This window comes from Canis lupus, chromosome 12, assembly GCF_003254725.2.
Source record: "Canis lupus dingo isolate Sandy chromosome 12, ASM325472v2, whole genome shotgun sequence".
Taxonomy (NCBI): Eukaryota; Metazoa; Chordata; class Mammalia; order Carnivora; family Canidae; genus Canis; species Canis lupus.
Window position 1 is genome coordinate 10,785,650 of NC_064254.1, and position 19,907 is coordinate 10,805,556.

The 19,907-nt window shown below is 49.3% G+C and overlaps 1 protein-coding gene and 1 long non-coding RNA gene across 4 annotated transcripts in view; one reads left to right on the plus strand and one right to left on the minus strand.

The window, feature by feature from the left end:
- Positions 1-19,907, minus strand: part of CCND3 (cyclin D3) — a 94,407-nt gene that overhangs the window by 72,011 nt on the left and 2,489 nt on the right. The gene's annotated exons all lie outside the window — the stretch shown is intronic.
- On the plus strand, positions 3,558-15,901 carry LOC112641581 (uncharacterized). Its single transcript, XR_007401437.1, has 8 exons — positions 3,558-4,027; positions 5,189-5,326; positions 6,480-6,521; positions 9,331-9,479; positions 9,566-9,654; positions 10,302-10,468; positions 14,249-14,332; positions 15,579-15,901. It is a non-coding gene; the product is annotated as an uncharacterized LOC112641581 (long non-coding RNA).

Consider the following 19,907-nt stretch of genomic DNA (forward strand, 5'->3'; position numbering starts at 1 on the left):
TGATTTATTCATTCATTCATTTATTAAGACCCTGTCCACAGATGTGGATGGATCAAGCCTCTATCCACAGTGCCCTCTCCAGATCTGGATGCCTGAGAGGTGGTGGGAGACTGGAGCAAAAATTACTGGCTCTGGTCAAGAGGATCGTGGCTTCTGGCCACACGCTGACCTCTGCCTTCCTCTGCCCCCAACTACACCCATTTACCTCCAAAGACTGCCCAGCTCTCCCGGAATCCTCCCCTCACCTCCAGCCTTCCTGACTGGCCCTTGCTTCAGAATGCCCACAGCATAGTGTCTGTATTCCAAGACTTCATACTTGCAGTCTTCTATCCTGTTTCCCCCACTCATTTGTTGGACTCGCATTTATGGAGAGAGTATCAGCAGTGACAGGCACTGCTGGAGAACAAGCATGGGAGCCCAAAGGTGTCCGGCAGAGAACGGTCATCCTTCATACAGGCTGAGTGGAAGAGGGTGGAAGAAGGCGACAAAAAAGCAGAGCTTGTCCTCTAGAAAGGACTAGAAGCTGCACCCACATATAACATCCACTAGGACAAGCTACCCAGGAGGTGGGCTTTGTGGGCAGGAGCGGCCAAGTGGATTTTTTTAAAGATTTTATGGATTTTTTCATGAGAGACACAGAGAGAGAGAGAAAGGCAGAGACATAGGCAGAGGAAGAAGCAGGCTTCCTGTAGGGAGGCCGATTTGGGACTTGATCTCAGGACCCTGGGATCATGCCCTGAGCCAAAGGCAGATGCTCAACCACACTGAGCCACCCAGCGGTCCCAGGCAAGTGGATTTAAACTGAGTCTTGAAGAATGGCTACATTTGGACAGACAGGGTGGACAGGAGGAGGCTAAGGGGTATTTCAGGAAGGAAGGGCAGCAAGAGCAAAGTGATAAAAGCAGGAGCACCACAGGAAGGGTCAGGTACTCTTAGTGGCAGGAACTGGGTTATAAAGGTTGATCGTGGGTCAAGGGGCTAGAAAGGTGGATTGAGCCCAGATGCTAAGAGAACTAGAGCACCATGATAGGTTGAACCTGATTTCACAGACCCTGGGAAGCCTCTGCTGGTCTTTTTTTAAAAAGTTTATTTATTTATTTGAAAGAGAGAGTGCATAAGTGGGGGGGTGGGGGGTGGGGGGCGCAGAGGGAGAAGGAAAAGCAGACACCCTGCTGAGCAGGGAGCCAGACTCAGGGCTCCATCCCAGGACCCCAAGATCATGACCTGAGCCAAAGGCACACTGAGCCACCAAGGTGCCCCTCTCTGCTGCTGGTCTTTGAGCAATGGTGCTGTGGAAATGCACAGTGATCCAGGTGGGGGCTCCTGAAGGTCTAGCACAGGCAGGCGGCCACAGGATTAGGGAAGCGGCCCAGGGAGGAAACAGCAAACCTTGTTCCCAGGTGTGCAGTGCATCCTTAAAGGAAGAAACTCACTTGCACTGAGCGTTGACCATGAGCATGTCATTATTCTACCAACTTCAATCCTCCAAACAGTCCTGTGAGATGAGATCATGTGATCCCAGTTTAACGTGCCCGTGGTCACCTTGCTCATAAGCAGCCCGAGCCATTGGAATACCTAAGCCAAAGCACCCTTTCTCCATCTCATTTTCTTTTATAGGTATCTTTTATAGTCACCAGCAACTAGCACTGTATGGTTCAGTACACACTAGAATGAGTGGGTGAAGAAATGAAGGAACAAATGATCGGATCCCAGGGTGGCAAAGAAAGCTTCTGGGCACATATAAAAAGGGTGGAGGTGGGGAAGAGTAAATGGAAAATAAAACAATCGTTTTGTTACCACTTCCTCTGGGGCTGGGTCTCGGTTTTTAACAGCGTGCAGCAGGCACATACAGTCTGGCACACGCGCACACACACAGACACACAAAGAGCTATTTATTTACTTCCTTTGTGAGGGGTAAATAAAGATCAGGTCAAAACAGGCCCCCCCAAACTGCCAGGGGGTCTTCCCCAGGTGTTGATGCAGCACTTGGCTGAGAAAAGTCACAGGTGGCCGCCTGTACGCATGTGTGGGCCTCACTCACCAGTGAGGCCTCACGTGCAGTGGGGAAGTAGGAGAGGGGGTGGGGGAAGAAGTGCTTTCTCTCTCCTCCTCCAGTGCAGGCCAGGGCAGCCAAAGGCACCCACCTGCCCAAAAGAGTCAACGATGGTACAGCATGGATGCTGGCCGAGAGCTGGTGCAGGGTGTGGGCACAGGCGATGGATCCTCAAGGGGCTGAACATTGCAGAGAGTGGCTGACTGCTGGGCAGCGGGTACACACCCACTCATGTGGAGGTACAGTCGATCCTCATTATTCATGAATTTTGCGTTCGCGTATTTGCCTACTCACTAAAATGTATTTGTAGCTCCCAAATCGATACTCATGTCGCTTTTACGGCCATTTGCAGATATGCACAGAGCCATGAAAAATTTGGGTCACCTGACACTCATGCTCTTAGCTGAGGTCACACAAAGCACCCTCTGCCTTCTTGTTTCAGCTCCCATGCTGTAAAAAGGTATTCTTCACAGTCTATTGAGGCTACCTTGTCTACATTTTTTTGCCCTCTTGTTGGTTTTACTGTTGAAAATGGCTCCCCAGGCTTCAAGCTGATGTATGATCTAAAGATTCTTAGCACAAGAAGGCTGTGATGTGTCACAGAAAACACGTGTGTTGGATCAACTTTGTTCAGACATGCGTTATAGTACCACTGGCCAGGAGTTCAATGTTAATGAATCAGCAATATATTTTAAGTAAGTTGTCTTTAAACAGAAACACACATAAAACAAGGTATTATATCAACCGGTTGATGAAAACATTGTGATCAGAGGCTCAAAGGAACCTAACCCTGTATTCTCCTAGGAGCGATGGCTCAGTATTCACTAAATCAGTGTTCACAGCAACTTTATAGAACTTGAATAATGAGAATCACCGTGAGTAATGAGAATCGACATTTCAATACTATAATAATTGGGCAACCTTATTTTTGGGTTCCTGTAGGTGCCAGTTGATATCTTCTCTATCTACCACCTACCATCTACGAACACCTGTTAAGTACAAAATCCTACACTAAAAGCCAAAAATATGGAATGTGGACAGGGCCACTGCCCTCTCAGTGACCACAGAGATAAGGGCCTATGACTCAGAGGGTTTTATTTAATTGGCCTACGTCCCTGGGTTTATTTGTTTTTAAAAATATTTTATTTATTTATTTGAGAGAGAGAGTGCACTTGCACATGCACACAAGTTGGAGGAAGGGCGGAGGGATAGGGAGAGAGAGAATCTTAGGTAGACTCTGTGTTGGGTGTGGAGCCCATTGCAGGACTCGATCCAGCGACCCTCAGATCATTACCTGAGCCAAAATCAAGAGTTGGATGTTTAACTGACTAAGCCACCCAGGCACCCTGCAGATCCCTGGGTTTATATACCAGTGGGACCTGGAACCTGAAATTTCTGTCAATGTTTTCATCATAATGACAAACACCTGGATCATAATAATAGCTGAACACTTGCTATGTGTTGGGCACTGTTCTACCGACTGAGACAGCCGGTGCCCCATCAGGCGCTGTTCTAAGTACTATGTGTACAGCAAGCCTCCTAAGGACTCTGTGAGGAAGGTACTAGTGTTATCCTCATCTCACAGACAGAGACACTGAGGCACAGTAGAGAGTTAAAAACTCATCCGGGCTACACAGTTGCTGGGTGGTACAGACAGAGTGGTTTACACCACTGCCAGTGACAAGAAAAGCAAGACGATAGACTGCGTCCTGTGAGGATCTCAGCCCTCCCCCGATGAAGGGGACTCTGATGGGTCCCTCTCCTCTGCCATGCCACTGGCATTGTTCAGTAGCAAGAGAGTAAGCAGTGACCCTGGGAGGCCACTCAGTTTCCAGACAGGAGCAAGCAGGGCCTGAACTAGGCCAGGACTCGGGGAACAAAAGGTTGGAGGAGGGGACCAGAGAAGAGATCTCCCTGAGGCTCAGATGAGAAGTCACAAAGCTCACCATCTGAGAAAACGCAGATTCCACACCGGTATGTGAGAGAGAAGTGAAACCGCAACTCCAATGCTGCTCACCCCCTCCCCACCGGCACTCCACCCCCTGCCCCAGTCCACAGCGCGCCCTGCTGCCCCAAGATGGCAGGCATCTGCTCCAAGGCCAAGGCCTGCCCCATGCTTCCATGGGCTCCCATTGGACCTTCTGAGCTCTGAGCCACAAAGATGGCTCTCTTAGAGCTGTGATAGCCTAGTCTGTCCTCAGTGGGGGCCAGGGAAAATTGAGGGCTTAAAAGCTCCATGAGGTAAGGAACTGTGTTTGCCTTGTTCTTTTCTCTCTTGCCCACACTGAGTACAGTGCCTGGTGCATCCATGGTAGGTGCTCAATAAACAGACACTGAATGGGTGGGTGGGTGGATGAACGAGTACCGGACCCAGGAGACTGCCTGCTGGCATCAAGCCACCAGGAGATTCATATGATTTTTGACAAAGCTTGACCTCCTGTTCCAACTTTGCTCACTTTCCATCTGTCGCTGAGACTGAGGCTGGCCCTGAGCGCGCTGGAACTGTGTGTGTCTCTTACCCTCTCAATGTCTCCACTTCCTGATGCTCGAGATAATTATTACCTCACTGAGGTATGAGGATATGACCCTCCTCTACCCCTTCTGAGAACAGAAGGGCCCCCCATAGGGAGGAATATGGTGCTCTTCACCCTGACCCTACAGTGCTAATGGGACAAGGGCTCCGTAATGACTTCCAAGGGGCTTTTGGTCAGGTCGACAGAGACTCGAATCCTCTACCTTTGATCAGAGATGAGATGGTCCAGGACACAGCACAGTAGCCAAGAAGGTGCCAGCCCCTCTGCCTTACGCCTCACCCAGAAAGAAGTCCATCTGCAAACATTTCTCTTAGAGGTTCCCCACAGAAAGCCATCCTCACCATGTGACGTCAGCTCTCTTGATCCCTGCCCTTCTCAATCTACTGACAAACGTTGTTAATTGCCACACTCCTTCCCAGAATCCAGTTCCCATCCTGTACATTTCACACTAGAATCCCTGGTATATATGATTCCCAAACTCTCTTGCAGCTCAGTGTGGTGGGTGACCAACTTTTGGCTACAAGGATAGGTGACCTGTCAGTTTTAGGTCATGTCCTGAAAAGGACAGCAGTACCTCTCCTTTGCCCTCTCTCCCCACCAGCAAGGTCTTAGATCCTGGCCCCAGGAGATACGGTGGTGATCTGTCTTCAACATCCCGGGGTCTGGAGAAGCAACATCATGGAAAGAGCTTGGATCCTCAACACTGACAAGAGTTCAGATCACCCACCCAGACTTGCATGTGAGAAATTTCCATTTTATTTAAGCTCCCGATTTTAGGGAGGAGGAAATCTGTTACAGCACTCTAGTGCCTACCTCCCTGCCAATGCCTATCCCAGTCCATTCCTCGGTGCCAGGATTCAGATGGGTACAAGGTGTGCGACGGGCCTTCCTCCTCATGCATTCAGCCCCAATCACCTAACTCCATGAGGTCTGCTTTCCCAAGTGCCAGAGAGGGCCTTCCAGGTAGATGAGACACCCCAGACCCTGACTCAGTTAATATAAAATGGAGGCAGCAGGTGAATGTCTCCCTCCCTCAGAATATACAATGTCTTCTTCCCTCAAACTGACCACTTCTCAAACTATTTATTGACTTTGCTAGAAAAGGCTCTTCCACACTCAGGGAACCGCCATACCTGGTCAGACCAATCCCGTCCTACGACGAAGATGGTGAGGAAGAGCTGGATATTGCTGGGGCTTTGGATCTGAGCCCAAGTGTCCTCTTTCCCACTTATCAGCCCTGTAACCCTAGACAATCTCTCCGCCTCTCTAGGCCTTGGTGGGAGAATAATCACTGTTTACAGGTTTGTGGAGGGAATTCAAGGTCATATACCTCTCAAGTCCCTGGTGGCACACCTGGCACATCGTAGGTGCTCACTAAGCTGTCGCTGTTATCATGGAAGTGAGCATGGGTATATTGAGGACAGAGGCGGAGGAGAGCCCTGACCCACCTCCCCCGTGAAGGGTGGCAGGGAAAAGGAAGGGGGAGAAAGCAGGGCTGAGCAGGGAGACAGCGGAGGGCACAGCTGTGCTGTCTATCAGCTGCCTCCAGCCTACACAATCCCTGTGCCCATCTCACCCGTCCCCACCCACACTTCTGCCTGGGTTGGCCATCCCTCACCGCCGCTACCATTGTCCCCACACTGTCAGCTGCTGTTTCTTGCCTCATTTTCCTTCCTGCCCCTGATAGGGCAAAAAAGGGGATGGGAAGCAGCTGCCTTGCCCAGCAACCTCCCTACCCTATAGGCTGGGACGGCCGGCGGCGGGTGGTTCAGAGCCCAGGCTTTACTGACAGACAGGCTGGGTTCCTTCCCCCGCTCTGGTCCTTAAGAGCTGGTGACCTCAGCAAGTTATGAGGCTTGTCTAATCCCTCAATTTCCTTGTCTGCACAATAGGGATAATCCGGCTGCTGAGAGGAAGGCATGAGACCACGCATGGTGAGCACTTGGCAACGTGCCTGGCAGGCAGCAAGTGGCTGATATGTCAGCTCCGATCGGGGCTGGCTTCGTGGGCATGTGGCCTATGCAGTCACACGGAGCCCCATGCTCGGAAGGGCCCCCGCTTGGTTCAATGCTCTATGTCACCATCCTCAAAGTCTAAATACTTTTTTTTTTAAAGATTTTATTTATTTATTCATGAGAGACACACACACACACACAGAGGCAGAGACACAGGTAGAGGGAGAAGCAGGCTCCACGCAGGGAGCCCAATGCAGGACTCGATCCCAGTACCCTGGGATTGAGCTCTGAGCTGAAGGCAGATGCTCAACTGCTGAGTCACCCAGGTGCCCCTAAATACTTTTTTTAAAGTAAGCTCTATGCTCTATGTGGGGCTCAAACTCACGGCCCCAAGATCAAGTCGCATGCTCTACCAACTGAGCCAGTCAGTCGCTCCAAAACTCTTAAGAATTTTTGAACAAGGGGCTCTGCTAATTATGTAGTCAGTTCTGGCTATTACAGCATGTACTTAGAGTCTGCTGGCTGTGAAAGCAGGGAGGGGCTCAGCAGTCTGCAGGAGATGTGGGGGCACTGGAGGGCCCTGGGGACCCAGGAGAGACATTGAAGCACAGTGATGAACAACCCTGCCAGGTCGCCAGCAGTTAGTGTGAGGGGTAGTGAGGCTCCCGTACACTCTCGCTGGGTGCTGGGGCAGATGAGAGTGCCCTCTCCTCAGACAGCCAGGCCAACAGGCGGCCTCTGGAGCCCACCATTACCTTCCTCTTGCCACCATCCCCCCACCAAGGGTGAAGATGCCCAACATACCTCAGTGCCAACACCCGCCCATGTCCCTGGCTTTGATACGCTATATGCCCAGGTCATGATCAAACTCAGGAGCACGGGAGTTATGTCCAGAATCTCTACATGTGTGGGCTGTAAAAGTCCTATGTGATGGGAACCAGTGCTGCCCTGAAGCCCCTCAGTGTCTGGGTCCGGCTGAGTCCTGCTGTTCAGGCAGGGACTGGTACGGGAGTGACATAAAGGAATGTGTTAATTACTACTCTAGGTGGCCCAGCCCCAGGAAATAGAAAATATCTGCTCCTTCTATCTTCTTGATTTAAAATCCCAGGCTGGCATGTTTGGAAAGTAGTCTGGGGTGTCTGAGGCAGGGACTTGCAACTCTCAAGAGACATGGGGGCTCCTGAGAGCTGGGGGCTCCCCTAACATGATGCTAAGAAATGACCTCCTGGAGCTGCCATAACCCACGTAAGGGAGGCACATCTTATACCTGCTGACCATCTCCCCTTCTGGATCTGAGACCCCAGAGGGCGGGACCCAGCACAGTGAGGGCTGACCAGATGTTTGCAGACCTGGCCATTAGGACCACTGCACACCCTCCTCCCCATCCACCCCACATGGCCCCAGATCCTGCCTCAGCTTCCCCAGGCTCACCACCACAGCCCAGCTCTCTTCTGTTCCTGGGTCCACGTGTGAGTCTGAGGGTGGCCGAGTCTGGCAGGTGGGGCTGGGCCCTGGATGAGGCCCCTCTGCATCCGCCTCCGGCCACCTGTCCTGAATACTCACTCCCTTCCAGACAGCTGGAGAACAGCTTCTGGTAGGGGGGTGCGGGTGTGGGAAGGTTCTAAGGGAGCTAAGCCAAGGCTGAGGGGAGGCCCTTCTAGCTGATGGGGATGCTGAGTGTGCACTCATGGGGGTGGGGTGGGGGAAGGCACTTGGGAGAAGTGGGAATTGGGGGTGGGATCAGAGAATGGAATGTGGAGTTCATTCTCCTGGGGGCACAGCTGTTGCATATTCCTTATCTTAGGGCTCAATCCAGACTCCACCTCCTTCGCTGTTGCTGAGCTGGGGAAGGCAGATCTTGTGGGATACAGTCCTGCTCCCTGTGCTCACTACCTTAGGTTCCCACTGCTCCAAGCTGCTCAGATGGACAAGGAAAAATCAGGCCCCCCCAAGGAAATGCCAGCCCCACACTTCACTCTGTGCCCATCCACGGGTAACTGGAGCTTGAAAATGTGTCATCTAACGTTAAGATCCTCCCACAACTGCCATGACGACTTGAGTTAGCCACCCCAGAGTTGCCTCGGTATTTCAGTATTACTGGTGCCACAGGACTCAAAGGGTCAGCAGATAAGGCTGCTTTAGTCAGAACATGAGGCAGCGGTCATTCCCCAGGCCTCACCAGGATCTCCCCTGGGTTGTCACACCATATTCCTCATGCCAACTCTATACTTGGCATCTACTGGCTCCAAGGAGATACTACAAGAATAAGACTGATTTTTTAAAAGAGATTTTATTTATTAATTTGAGAGAGAGAGAGAGAGAGAGAGAACGTGCAGAAGCAGGGGGAAGAGGGAGAAACAGGCTCTTCACAGAGCCTGATTCGGGGCTTGATCCCAGGCCCCAGGGGTCATGACCTGAGCCAAAGGCAGACGCTTAACCAACTGAGCCACCCAAGAGCCCAATAAGACTGATTTTCTATATACTTATGGAAATACGACTCATGACCATAACATTGTTCATGTTATTACAGAACCAGAACATTTGGAAAAAAGGGGGAAAGTAGGGGGAAAAAAAACACACACAGTTCTACTGCCCCTAAAAACTACCAGTGCTAACACTTTAGTATATTTTCTTCCAGTCTCTTCTGTGTGTGTGTGTAAAATATATAGTTGCGATATATCATATGTAGAATTTTACATCCTGTTATCCTCCACATTACTGTATAAGTTTTCGTGGTATTACATATTTTTGCAATTGACTTTTTTTAAAAAAGATTTATTTATTTTAGAGAGAGAGAGTATGTGCGTGCACACATGGAGAGAAGCAGAGGGAGAATGAGAGAAAAACTTAAGCAGATTCCATGCTGAGCACAGAGCACAACATGGGGCTGGATCTCACAACCCTGAAATCATGACCTGAGCAAAAATCAAGAATCAGGTGCTTAATTGACTGAGCTACCCAGGCACCCTTGTGATTGAGTGTGCACGCTATTTTTAATGGCTATCTAATATTCTCTTTAATAGATACACCAGACTTTGCTTAATCATGCTCCATTGTGAGGCAAACTGCTTTCTGAAGGGAGAGTTTACCATGTGACAAGGCCACCAGCAGGGTAAGAAGATGCCCATTTAGGTCCACTATTGTGCAAGGACATACTCACTGTTAGACATTTTTTTTTTAAGATTTTATTTATTTGAGAGAGCGAGAGAGAGAGAGCACACGCACATGAGTGGCAGGGAAGAGCAGAGGGAGAAGGAGAAGGAGACTCCCAGCTGAGCAAGGGGCCTGATGCAGGACTTGATCCCAGGACTCGGGAATCATGACCTGAGCCAAAGGCACACCCTTAACGGACTGAGCCACGTAGGTGCCCCACAGACATCTTTTTTGTGAACAAGCCATGACACCTTTTGTAGACTCCTGTGGCTGTCAAGTATCCAGTCTTCTTTCCTACAGCACTACCGCTTCCTTTCGGGGGCATTTCCTCTTCCCTAGTACAAATCCAGGAGCCAGCCTGCCTACCTGCACCAGACACCAGAGGGGCTGGCCCATCCATTCCCACCCTGCCTGGCCAGGCATTGGTGACCGCTCAGTTGCTGGCATCTTCCTGCAGGGCCCTCTGCCCAGCCCTCAGGCACTTTATCAGTTTCTGTCCATTCCCAAACCTAGTCTTCCAGCTTGTTTGGCAAGTCTGAGTTCCCAGCCTTCTTCTAATAAATTCCTTTTGCCTCATACTGGACAATCTATTTCTGTTGCTTACAGAACTGTGAGAATACTAAGGGATACCTCGCCCACTTCATGTTTTTCCAATTGCAAGTCAGGACGCTTTACTGGATCATGAAGTCTTGAAGCTAATCACGACCAGCATTTAAAAAAAAAAAAAAATTAAACAACAGAATAAAATCTTGAAAGTACATATCTGGAGTAGGGTAAGTACTGCTTAATGGAACTTGTTTTATATACATATCCATGTGTGCTTGTATGTGTGGATATAAAATGGGTTAAAATGAAAACATTTCTAGGTTTGAAAAACATTGCCCTTATTGAACTTGGGTTACTTGAGAACAAAGAATGGAGCAATCTCTCCTAGATGTTTTTATATTTCTCCCCACATCTTTAGAACTCAGGAAAGCATACTCCCTTGCCAACAGCGTGGTATATTTCAAGGGTCCACCCACTATTTTCTCTCTCTTCATAGCTTGGTGTCTCCTCTTACCCTTTACTTAGTGATGCTTAACAGTAATGGATGTCTTTCCCTCTTGGTCTTTAAATTTCTCTTTAAGGGCACCACTATGCTACTAGCCACACAGGCTGAAACATTCTGGGGTGGCCCCGACTACTCTCATACACTCACTTACTGTGGGCACCCACTGTAGCCTAGTCGGAGAGAAGGAGGCACGTAAGCAGCAAACTATAACATACCTCATCTTAGAAGTATGCCAGGTGCCTGGCGGGGGAAGGGCAGAGCAATTTCACAGGGCAGATGATTATTCATACCTTCCTACCAAATAATTACTAAGTTCTGCTGCTTTTACCTTCAAAATATTTTGCCAAATCACCCCCCTTGTTTCCATTTCCATTGGCCTCACCCTAGTTTCAATCCTTGTTAGATTTTGTGTAGACTTTCTCTTGCCAGCTCTGTTCTACTGCTGCCCTAGAAGTTATCTTGAAACAATCTGATCATGGCACTTCCATGCTCAAAAGCTTTCAGTGGCCCCCTATTACCTACCAAAAAAGTCCAAATTCCCCAACCCAACGCTGTTGATTTGGCTTCTTCACTATTGCTCTATGTTCTACTAGGGCCACAGGTTTTGTTTTGTTTTAAAGACTTTATTAATTTTTTCATGAGAGACACAGAGAGAGAGGCAGAGACACAGGCAGAGGGAGAAGCAGGCTCCCTGCAGGAGCCAGACACGGGACTCAATCCCAGGACATCGGGATCATGGCCTGAGCCAAAGGCAATCACTGAGCCACCTAGGTGTCCCAAGGCCGCAGGTTTTAAACCAGTCCACAAGTTCTTCCTTTCCAACTACGTATCTGTCTGAGGCCAGATTTTCTTCATGTACATCAACCCAAACAACACCCTGCAATAGATTAAAGCAGAAACAGACATGATAATCTGGCTGTCTTCTACTAAGCCAGGCATTAAAGAGATTTGTAAAAAAGGTAAAACAAAGCCACAGTGCTCACTACTTTTTGATCATTTTTTTAATCATTTAATAATAGTTATTATTTTATTAAAAATACGATGCTATGTTAACACACAATACTTTTTTACAGTTCCTCTAAAGAGATTCATATTCTTTAAATTTTGCATTTAAAATTAGAAGTTAGGGGATCCCTGGGTGGCGCAGCGGTTTGGCGCCTGCCTTTGGCCCAGGGCATGATCCTGGAGACCCGGGATCGAATCCCACGTCAGGCTCCCGGTGCGTGGAGCCTGCTTCTCCCTCTGCCTGTGTCTCTGCCTCTCTCTCTCTGTGACTATCATAAATAAAAATTTAAAAAAAAATTAGAAGTTAGGGAAGCCCAGGTGGCTCAGTGGTTTAGTGCCACCTTCAGCCCAGGGTGTGGTCCTGGAGACCTGGGATCGAGTCCTGCGTCAGGCTCCCTGCAGGGAGCCTGCTTCTCCCTCCGCCTGTGTCTCTGCCTCTCTCTCTGCATGTATCTCGTGAACAAATAAATCAAAAATCTTTAAAAAAAATTAAAGTTAGATGGGGCGCCTAGGTGTCTCAGTGGTTGAGCATCTGCCTTTGGCTCCCTGAAAGGAGCCTGCTTCTCCCTCTGCCTGCGTCTCTGCCCCTCTCTCTGTGTCTCTCATGAATAAATAAAGACATGAATTCATGTCTCTCATGAATAAATAAATCTCTAAAAAAATGAGAATAAAATAAATTAAAAGTTAAATGTCAATAGTCACAACCTTCAAAGACAAAAACTCGTTGGGATCCACAATAATTTTTTTTAAAGATTTTATTTATTTATTCACGATAGACATAGAGAGGCAGAGACACAGGCAGAGGGAGAAGCAGGTTCCATGCAGGGAGCCTGACATGGGACTCAATCCCGGGCCTTCAGGATCGCGCCCTGGGCCAAAGGCAGGCGCGCTAAACCGCTGAGCTACCCAGGGATCCCCTGATCCACAGTTATTTTTTAAGGGTGGAATACCCTAGCCCTTTTCCTTCACTCATGTCTTAACCTCTCTGCTAGAGGTGTGTCTGTGTATGCTTTTGTGTGTGTGTGTGTTTTAAGATTTTATTTATTTATTTAGAGAGAAAGAGAAGGTGGGGCAGCGGTGGAAGAGGCAGAAGGAGATAGAAAATCCCAAGCAGACTCCCCGCTGAGCACAGAGCTGGATTCAGGGCTTGATCCCATAACCCTGAGATCATGACCTGAGCTGAAACTAAGGGTCAGATACTCAGCTGACTGAGCCACCCAGGCACCCTTGGAGTTTTTAAGCCATTAAAAAAACATGAAGTGGTATATTAAAAATAATTATTGTTATAAAATAATAATTATAGAAATAGTCATTAATTATTTTAGAAAGAAGCAATAATGATATAAAGAGTAAGCCTAATGTCATAGAAATAGGAATCGAAAACCGATTTCTACAGTGCAGTTTTCAGTAAAAACAAAAAATGAAAACTCAGGTGTTTAGAAAAGTAAAAAAATATATATAAAAGCTATCACCATTTAAAATTGCTCAGGAAAAAAAAATTTGCTCAGGGGATCCCTGAGTGGCTCAGTGGTTTAGTGCCTGCCTTCAGCCCAGGGCGTGATCCTGGAGTCCCAGGATCGACTCCCACATCAGGCTTCCTGCATGGAGCCTGCTTCTCCCTCTGCCCCCCACCCCCCGCCCCATGAATAAATAAATTAAAATTTTTAAAAAGATGTTAAAAAATAGGGATCCCTGGGTGGCGCAGCGGTCCGGCGCCTGCCTTTGGCCCAGGGCGCGATCCTGGAGACCCGGGATCGAAACCCACGTCGGGCTCCCGGTGCATGGAGCCTGCTTCTCCCTCTGCCTGTGTCTCTGCCTCATTCTCTCTCTCTCTCTGTGACTATCACAAATAAATAAAAATTAAAAAAAAAAATTAAAAAAAAGATGTTAAAAAATAATAAAATAAAATTGCTCCTGGGGCGCCTGGCTGGCTCAGCAACTCTTAAACTTGGGGTCATGGGTTCAAGTCCAATGTTAGGTGTAGATATTACTAAAAAATTCTTGAAAATAAAATAAAATTGCTCCTAAATAATTTCTCCTTAAGTCCACTTCTCTTTTCTCAAATGGCATCTTTGATAAGAAATTCCTGGTTAATCCATCCAAAAGCAAGTGCACCTTCCCCCAGATTCCCCCAGCTCTACCACTTAAACCCTTCCTCTGGCCCAGGGAGCCCACGAGAGCCCATGAGAGAATGCATATTGAATTCCTAAATGTGCCCATTTAACTATCACAAACTCAATTATGTTCACTGGAGGAGACACTAATCAACCACAGAAACTTAGATATTATTTATACAGTGTGGTCTTAACTCTAGCACAAACATCATGTTTAACCAAGGACTTGGCCATCTGTTCCGATGACAACGGGCCATCTTGGAGATTCTCTGAAATGGGGGAGAAAGCTCAAACTATGCATCTTATGTTCTATGAGCAATTTAATAAGTAAACTTAGAGTGATTCTGAGACGGATTTTGTTTCTCCACTGATCTTGAACCCAGCACCGCAGAAAATGTGACTCTGCTGTAAATGAGCAATGGACAAGACCTCTGTGCCTTACAGATGTTGTTGGAGGAATACACCAGGTGAGTGAGCCCAGGATCCAGACCTATGCAGCCCTGTCCTCTGGACAAGGTATGTGGCATGCTTCCTGGGCCAGGGCTGCTCCTTCTTTCTGGGTAGGGTATCTTGGGTGAAGTGTGCAGGTCCAGTGTTAGGACTCTGCTTAACTGCCAACTCCAGAGATGTACCCTCAGCCACTGCAACCCTACTAAAGCCTGAGTCTGGGGGAGAGAAAGGAAAAGAAAAGGACTTGAAGGGCTGGAGGAAAAACTTGTGTGCACCATCACCGCAAATGGGGCGGCTGTGGTCTGGCTGATTCATCCAGGGCTCCCGAGATAGGTCAGGGCCCCAGCCCCACCTAGCAGAGCTCATATCACCACCTCCCACTCCTGCTTCCTGGGTCTTGCATGACACCTGACCTGCCTGCTGGGGCAGGGCTGGGCCATCCTGGCTCCCTCCCTTCCTTGCTTGGCATAGGAGACAACCCTGAAGCTCCCACTAGGAGGATGGAGGCGGCTCTGGGCTTTCCTGGGGCAGTTGTACCCACACCATCATCACTCCTCACAGACGTGCACACACACAGATTCACCATCACACACAGAGGCAGTTTGGGGATCTACCAGCCTGCTCTATGTGTCTCAATGCTGTATTTAGGACAGTGCATCAACAGAACCTGGGGGCATCTCACACTCCCCCTGGTGGGTGGGCACACACACGCACAAGCATACGCAACGTGCAGGAAAAGTCTGACTCAGGTCAGAGCTCTTTCAGCCCCCAGGCTCTCAGGACTGACTAGCAATATGACCTTGGGCAAGTTACTTAATCTCTGTGCCTCAGTTTCTTCACCAGTAAAATAAAGGAACCTTGCAGGATTCTTGGGAAGAACAGAGGAGAAATGAGTTAAAAACATGTATATTTATTATAAACTTATCTGCAAATGGTGCATACTGTACGGAGGCGCTCACAACAGGGCCTGGCTATGGAACTATTGTGCAAAAGATATGCTATCACAATCTCCAACATGTTTACTGCCATGTGCCTGGGAAGAAATGAGGGTTCAGAGAAATCCACACAAGATTCCCAAAAGGAATGCCAAAAATGACTCCCAGAAGCTGTGTCAGAGGAAAGGCAGGGAAGAAGCAGGACTTTCTGAGGATGACCCAGGAGGCCTTAAGCTCACATCCAGGGGTAGTAAAGAGAGGGGTTTTTTGAGTTAGAACCCAAGAGGCTGGTCCTAAGCCAAAAAAGACTATTTCTTTGGAGACACAGAGATCCGAGAGAAAAATTCAGCCTGGTCCTAGAGGTGGATTCAAGTAAATTCCAAGAGAAGACAGAGGCTGCCTCCAGAACCAGCAGGTACCAGATGACTGGAGGGAAAAAGGGAGAGGGCTTGGGAAAAACTAGAATGTTCCACACCCTGGCCTATGCTCAGCTCCCCAGTCCATCTGAGAGTCTATAACCCCAAGATCCTCTCTCACTGTGATGAAAATAGATTGCACATGTGAACAGCCTCCAAGTCTGTGGTTCTGCAATAGATACTGTTTAAAGAAAAGGGAATGGAGCTGGAAGGAAGGGGAAACACAGACTTGACTCTCGGGGGCCTGGTGTTGGGAGGAAGCAAGCCTCCCTCCCCTTCATAATCCCAAATCAGCCTGCGACAGCCACTTGCTAGAGAGGAATAAACTCTCCCCTGGGTCTTATCCAGACTGGATTCCTCAGCCCCCAGGAGTAAGCTTAGGAAAGAGTGTTGGAAGGATAGATGCCTTCCTGGGGACAGGCAGCCCAGGGCCCTCTGTGCCCCCATCCTCCCCGCCCCGACCGGCCCCCCCTTCCAGAGCCTCCAACACTTCCAGCTGGAGCCTAAGCTGGAGGCCGAGGTCTGCATGTGAGGCCCTGCTCCTGCTTCCTTTCCCAGAACTCAGGGCCCCCAGGGGAAGGGCAGGAGGAGCAGCCTGGAGGGAAGAGAACAGAGGACAGGAGGGAGGGCGAGTTGGAGCACTCGAAGCTGGGGCCCGAACTGGGAGTTTCTGGGACAGTCCCAATTTCAAGTATTTTGTCCAACTGTCTGACCACAGGCCAGAACTCATGGGCTGGTATTTATTTTAGACAAAAGGACGAAACGGAGTCATAGGTAGGATGGTAAGGAAAGAAACCAGGGTTGCCTCTTGGTTCGGTGAAGGCCCCCGTGCCCACTCCAAGCAGCTCTGGCTGGAAGACGGTTAGGACCATGACAGGACAGTGGAGGCATTGCTTCTAAGGACTCATGACCCGTTTGGCACTTGGCAGGGCTTTGTGTGCATGAATCTCATGCACCTCGTACAGAGGGTGGACTCTGAAGCCTCAGCCCCTTCCTCTGTGTAACCACATTGTGCCTTGGTGTCCTTGTCTGTGAAGACATAACAACAGTGCCTCCCTTGCGAGAATGCTGTGAGGACAGAAAAGATAACACTTGTTTTACAGTAAGCATTCAAGGAAGATCGGCCCTGACTAATCTCCACAATGACCCGGTGAGGTAGGGACTACTTACACCCACTTGACAGGTGAGGAAACTCAGTTTCACACAAGCAGGAAGGAACCAAGCTAGGACTCAAACCAGAGTGGTTTGTCTACTGGGCATCGGCTCTCTTGACCACTCCATGAGAGAAAGCATGAATTAGTGGTTTTATGTGCAGACTCTACAGCCAAACAGCCAAGTCCGACTTCCAGCTCAGCCACTGACCAGCTGTGTGAAAGGAAGCTAGCTGCTTAACCCTTGGTGCTTTGGTTTGCTCATCCTGGAGATCTGGGATCGAGTCCCATGTCGGCTCCCTGCACGGAGCCTGCTTCTCCCTCTGCCTGTGTCTCAGCCTCTCTCTCTCTCTCCGTGTCTCTCATGAATAAATAAAATCTTAAAAAAAAAAAAAAAGAAGAAGAAGAAGAAGTAAACACGAGTTAGGAAATGTCTGGAGCACAGTTAGGGCCGCTTTCTCGGGCCTGCCTTCCAGGGCGCCCTCTGGTGGTCTGGCTTGTAACCGCACCCTCCTTCCTGCTCTTGTTGGGCCTTGCCCGTCCATGGTGGGGCCTCTGCAGCTCCTCACACTTCTTTTTTTAAAGATTTTATTTATTTATTCATGAGAGATACACAGAGAGAGGCAGAGACACAGGCAGAGGGAGAAGCAGGCTCCCAGCGGGGAGCCCGATGTGGGATGCAATCCCAGAACCCTGGGATCATGACCTGAGCCAAGGCAGATGCTCAACCACTGAGCCACCCAGGCGACCTGCTCCACACCCTTCTAAGGGTCTTGATGGGGCACCAAGCAACCCCTCTCCTACCCCTCACTCCGAGACAATGCTTGGGCCTCTGCTGTCTCACCTCAGGAGTGGCTGTCTCGGGGGAACTTCAACCAGGGTAGGAGAAGTGCCCGCTGAGGGCAAAGGAGCTGCAGGTTTTGAGGGCCCTCAATGGAGATGACACGGTATTATGTGTCATGCCTTCGAAGGGTACGAAAGGCCATGCCTACAAGGGCTGCTGGTCTGGCCATCTGCTCCCAATACACCGGGCCTTCTGTCTCAAGGGCAAAGGAAGGTCAGGGATGGGGAAAAGAGAGTGTGGGTGGGAGGGGCCCCAGCGGGAAGGAGGGGCCCCAGGGTCTGGGACCTAAGAGATCATTTTATGGCGGTTGTACTTGGTCAAAAGTGGCTCCCTGAGCTCTGGTGTAGATAGCTGGGGATGGGTGGGGCAGGGGCCCCATGAAACCGGCTGGCAGCTGAACGACCAGATGGTGCTCTCCACCCAATCCTGCAGTCCCGGGGCAACACACTGGGCAACAGCCCCACCTGGTGGACAGACGAGGATCGCTATGGGCCGGGGAGCACAAGGAGCAATGGGATGACCCGGAAAGGGGAAACAGGTGAATAATCACATGGGACAGTTTAGAGGTGGAAGGGGCTTTGAGGTCTTTCAACGAGCAGAAGCCCCTCCTAAGCATGTGCTCTAGACTCCCTTAGACGAAGAATTCACTTCTTCAGACGGGGATTAGGCAACCGTTTGTTAGAAAGTTCTCATGCTATTTCGGAGATCTGCCCCCCACCGGTCTGTCCCCTGGCCCCCTATCTGGCCCACTTCGTGTGGGCTTCCAAAAGCAACCTTCCAAACATTTGAACACAGCTATAATATCCTTCCTAAATCTTCTCCCCATTTGCTTCAACTGTTTGGAGTTTGACGCCCCTTGTTCACCCACTGCTTCTTTCTCCACTTGATCCTTTTCTAATATATTAAGTTCCAAGGAATCCTTTCCAATTCTCTACATAAGCCACCCCAACCCTAGCAACATCATTTTAAAAACATCTTTGGATCTCAACCTCCTACTCTTCAGGATCTAATATGATATAATACTGTTTGGGCCTGATCTATGTTAATGCTCTGATTTGGGGGCTAATTTAAATTGTCAAGAGCACAGGCTCTGAAGTCAAATTCACCAGTGTTCAAATCTGGGCTCTGCCACTTACTAGCTGTGTGACTTCAGGTAAGTTTATTAGCCTTTCTGGGTTTCAGTTTCCCTATCTATAAATTGGAGATGGGGGTATTCACAACCGGGCATTGTGAGTATCAGATGAGATAAGGCAAGTGAAACACTTAGGACAGCTCCTGGCAGCATCAGTCAGCTCCTAAGTGACCATTATAAATTATAAGCACATTCTTCTGAGTTTCAGGCAAGAGGGGGTGCTTTGAGGGAGAGGAGAAAAGAAGACCTTCTGGAGTTAACTGGCCTTTCCCAAGCAGTGTGAATGCCAGGTGAAATCCAATAAAAGGGTACCTAGCTCTGGTCTCATTTCCAGTGGTGTCTCAGGACAGCCAGGTCACCCTCCCCACCCCCACCCCAACCACCATCACTGTAATGGGGCAGGTCTTGACAGCTCTTTGAAACTCAGAGGGTTTAAAATTTAAATGTCTTTGAGGGTAAGAAAAACACACCAAAATAAACATACCTCCTGCTGAACGGAGAAAGGGAAACTTGGCAGGCACCCCAGAACTTTCCCCACCCCCAGCCCTCCCTAAACTTCCTCTTGTGGTTTCTCAAGAGCACAACCTGTTCTCCCCAGCCAAGAAAACGCCTGGGGCAGGGGGCTGGGGCAAGCCAAGGGTTCCACCCCACCCCACCCTATGACAAGGGAGGAAAGTATGTGTGGCAGAAAGGTGGCCTGGAGGTCTATTTAGTTCAGAATTTCACAACCGGCTTACCTGTTATCTTGGTGTGGCCACCCTCTAAACCCTCAACTGCCAGCATCAACACCCATCCCTCCCCCAACCTATGCCTCTCTCTCAAAGACAGATGCATGGAGGTGATTTGACCGCAGGCAGAGGGGGACCGCTCCAGGCCTCCCCAGATCTGTGCAGAGGACTCTTGTGAAAAAACCTAGAATTTCAGGAAGGTAATGGAAAAGTGGCTGGAATCCCGGGAACCTCTGCCCTGTGGCCTGGCTCACATCAGGGGCAAGGGCCCAGCCTGCCTGGAGGGATGGAGTCAGAGACACACATGCAGCTTTGGGATGCAGCAGCTGTGGGCAAGAGAGGTGAACATCTTAAGATGGTTTCCACTACTGGACCATCTTCCTTAC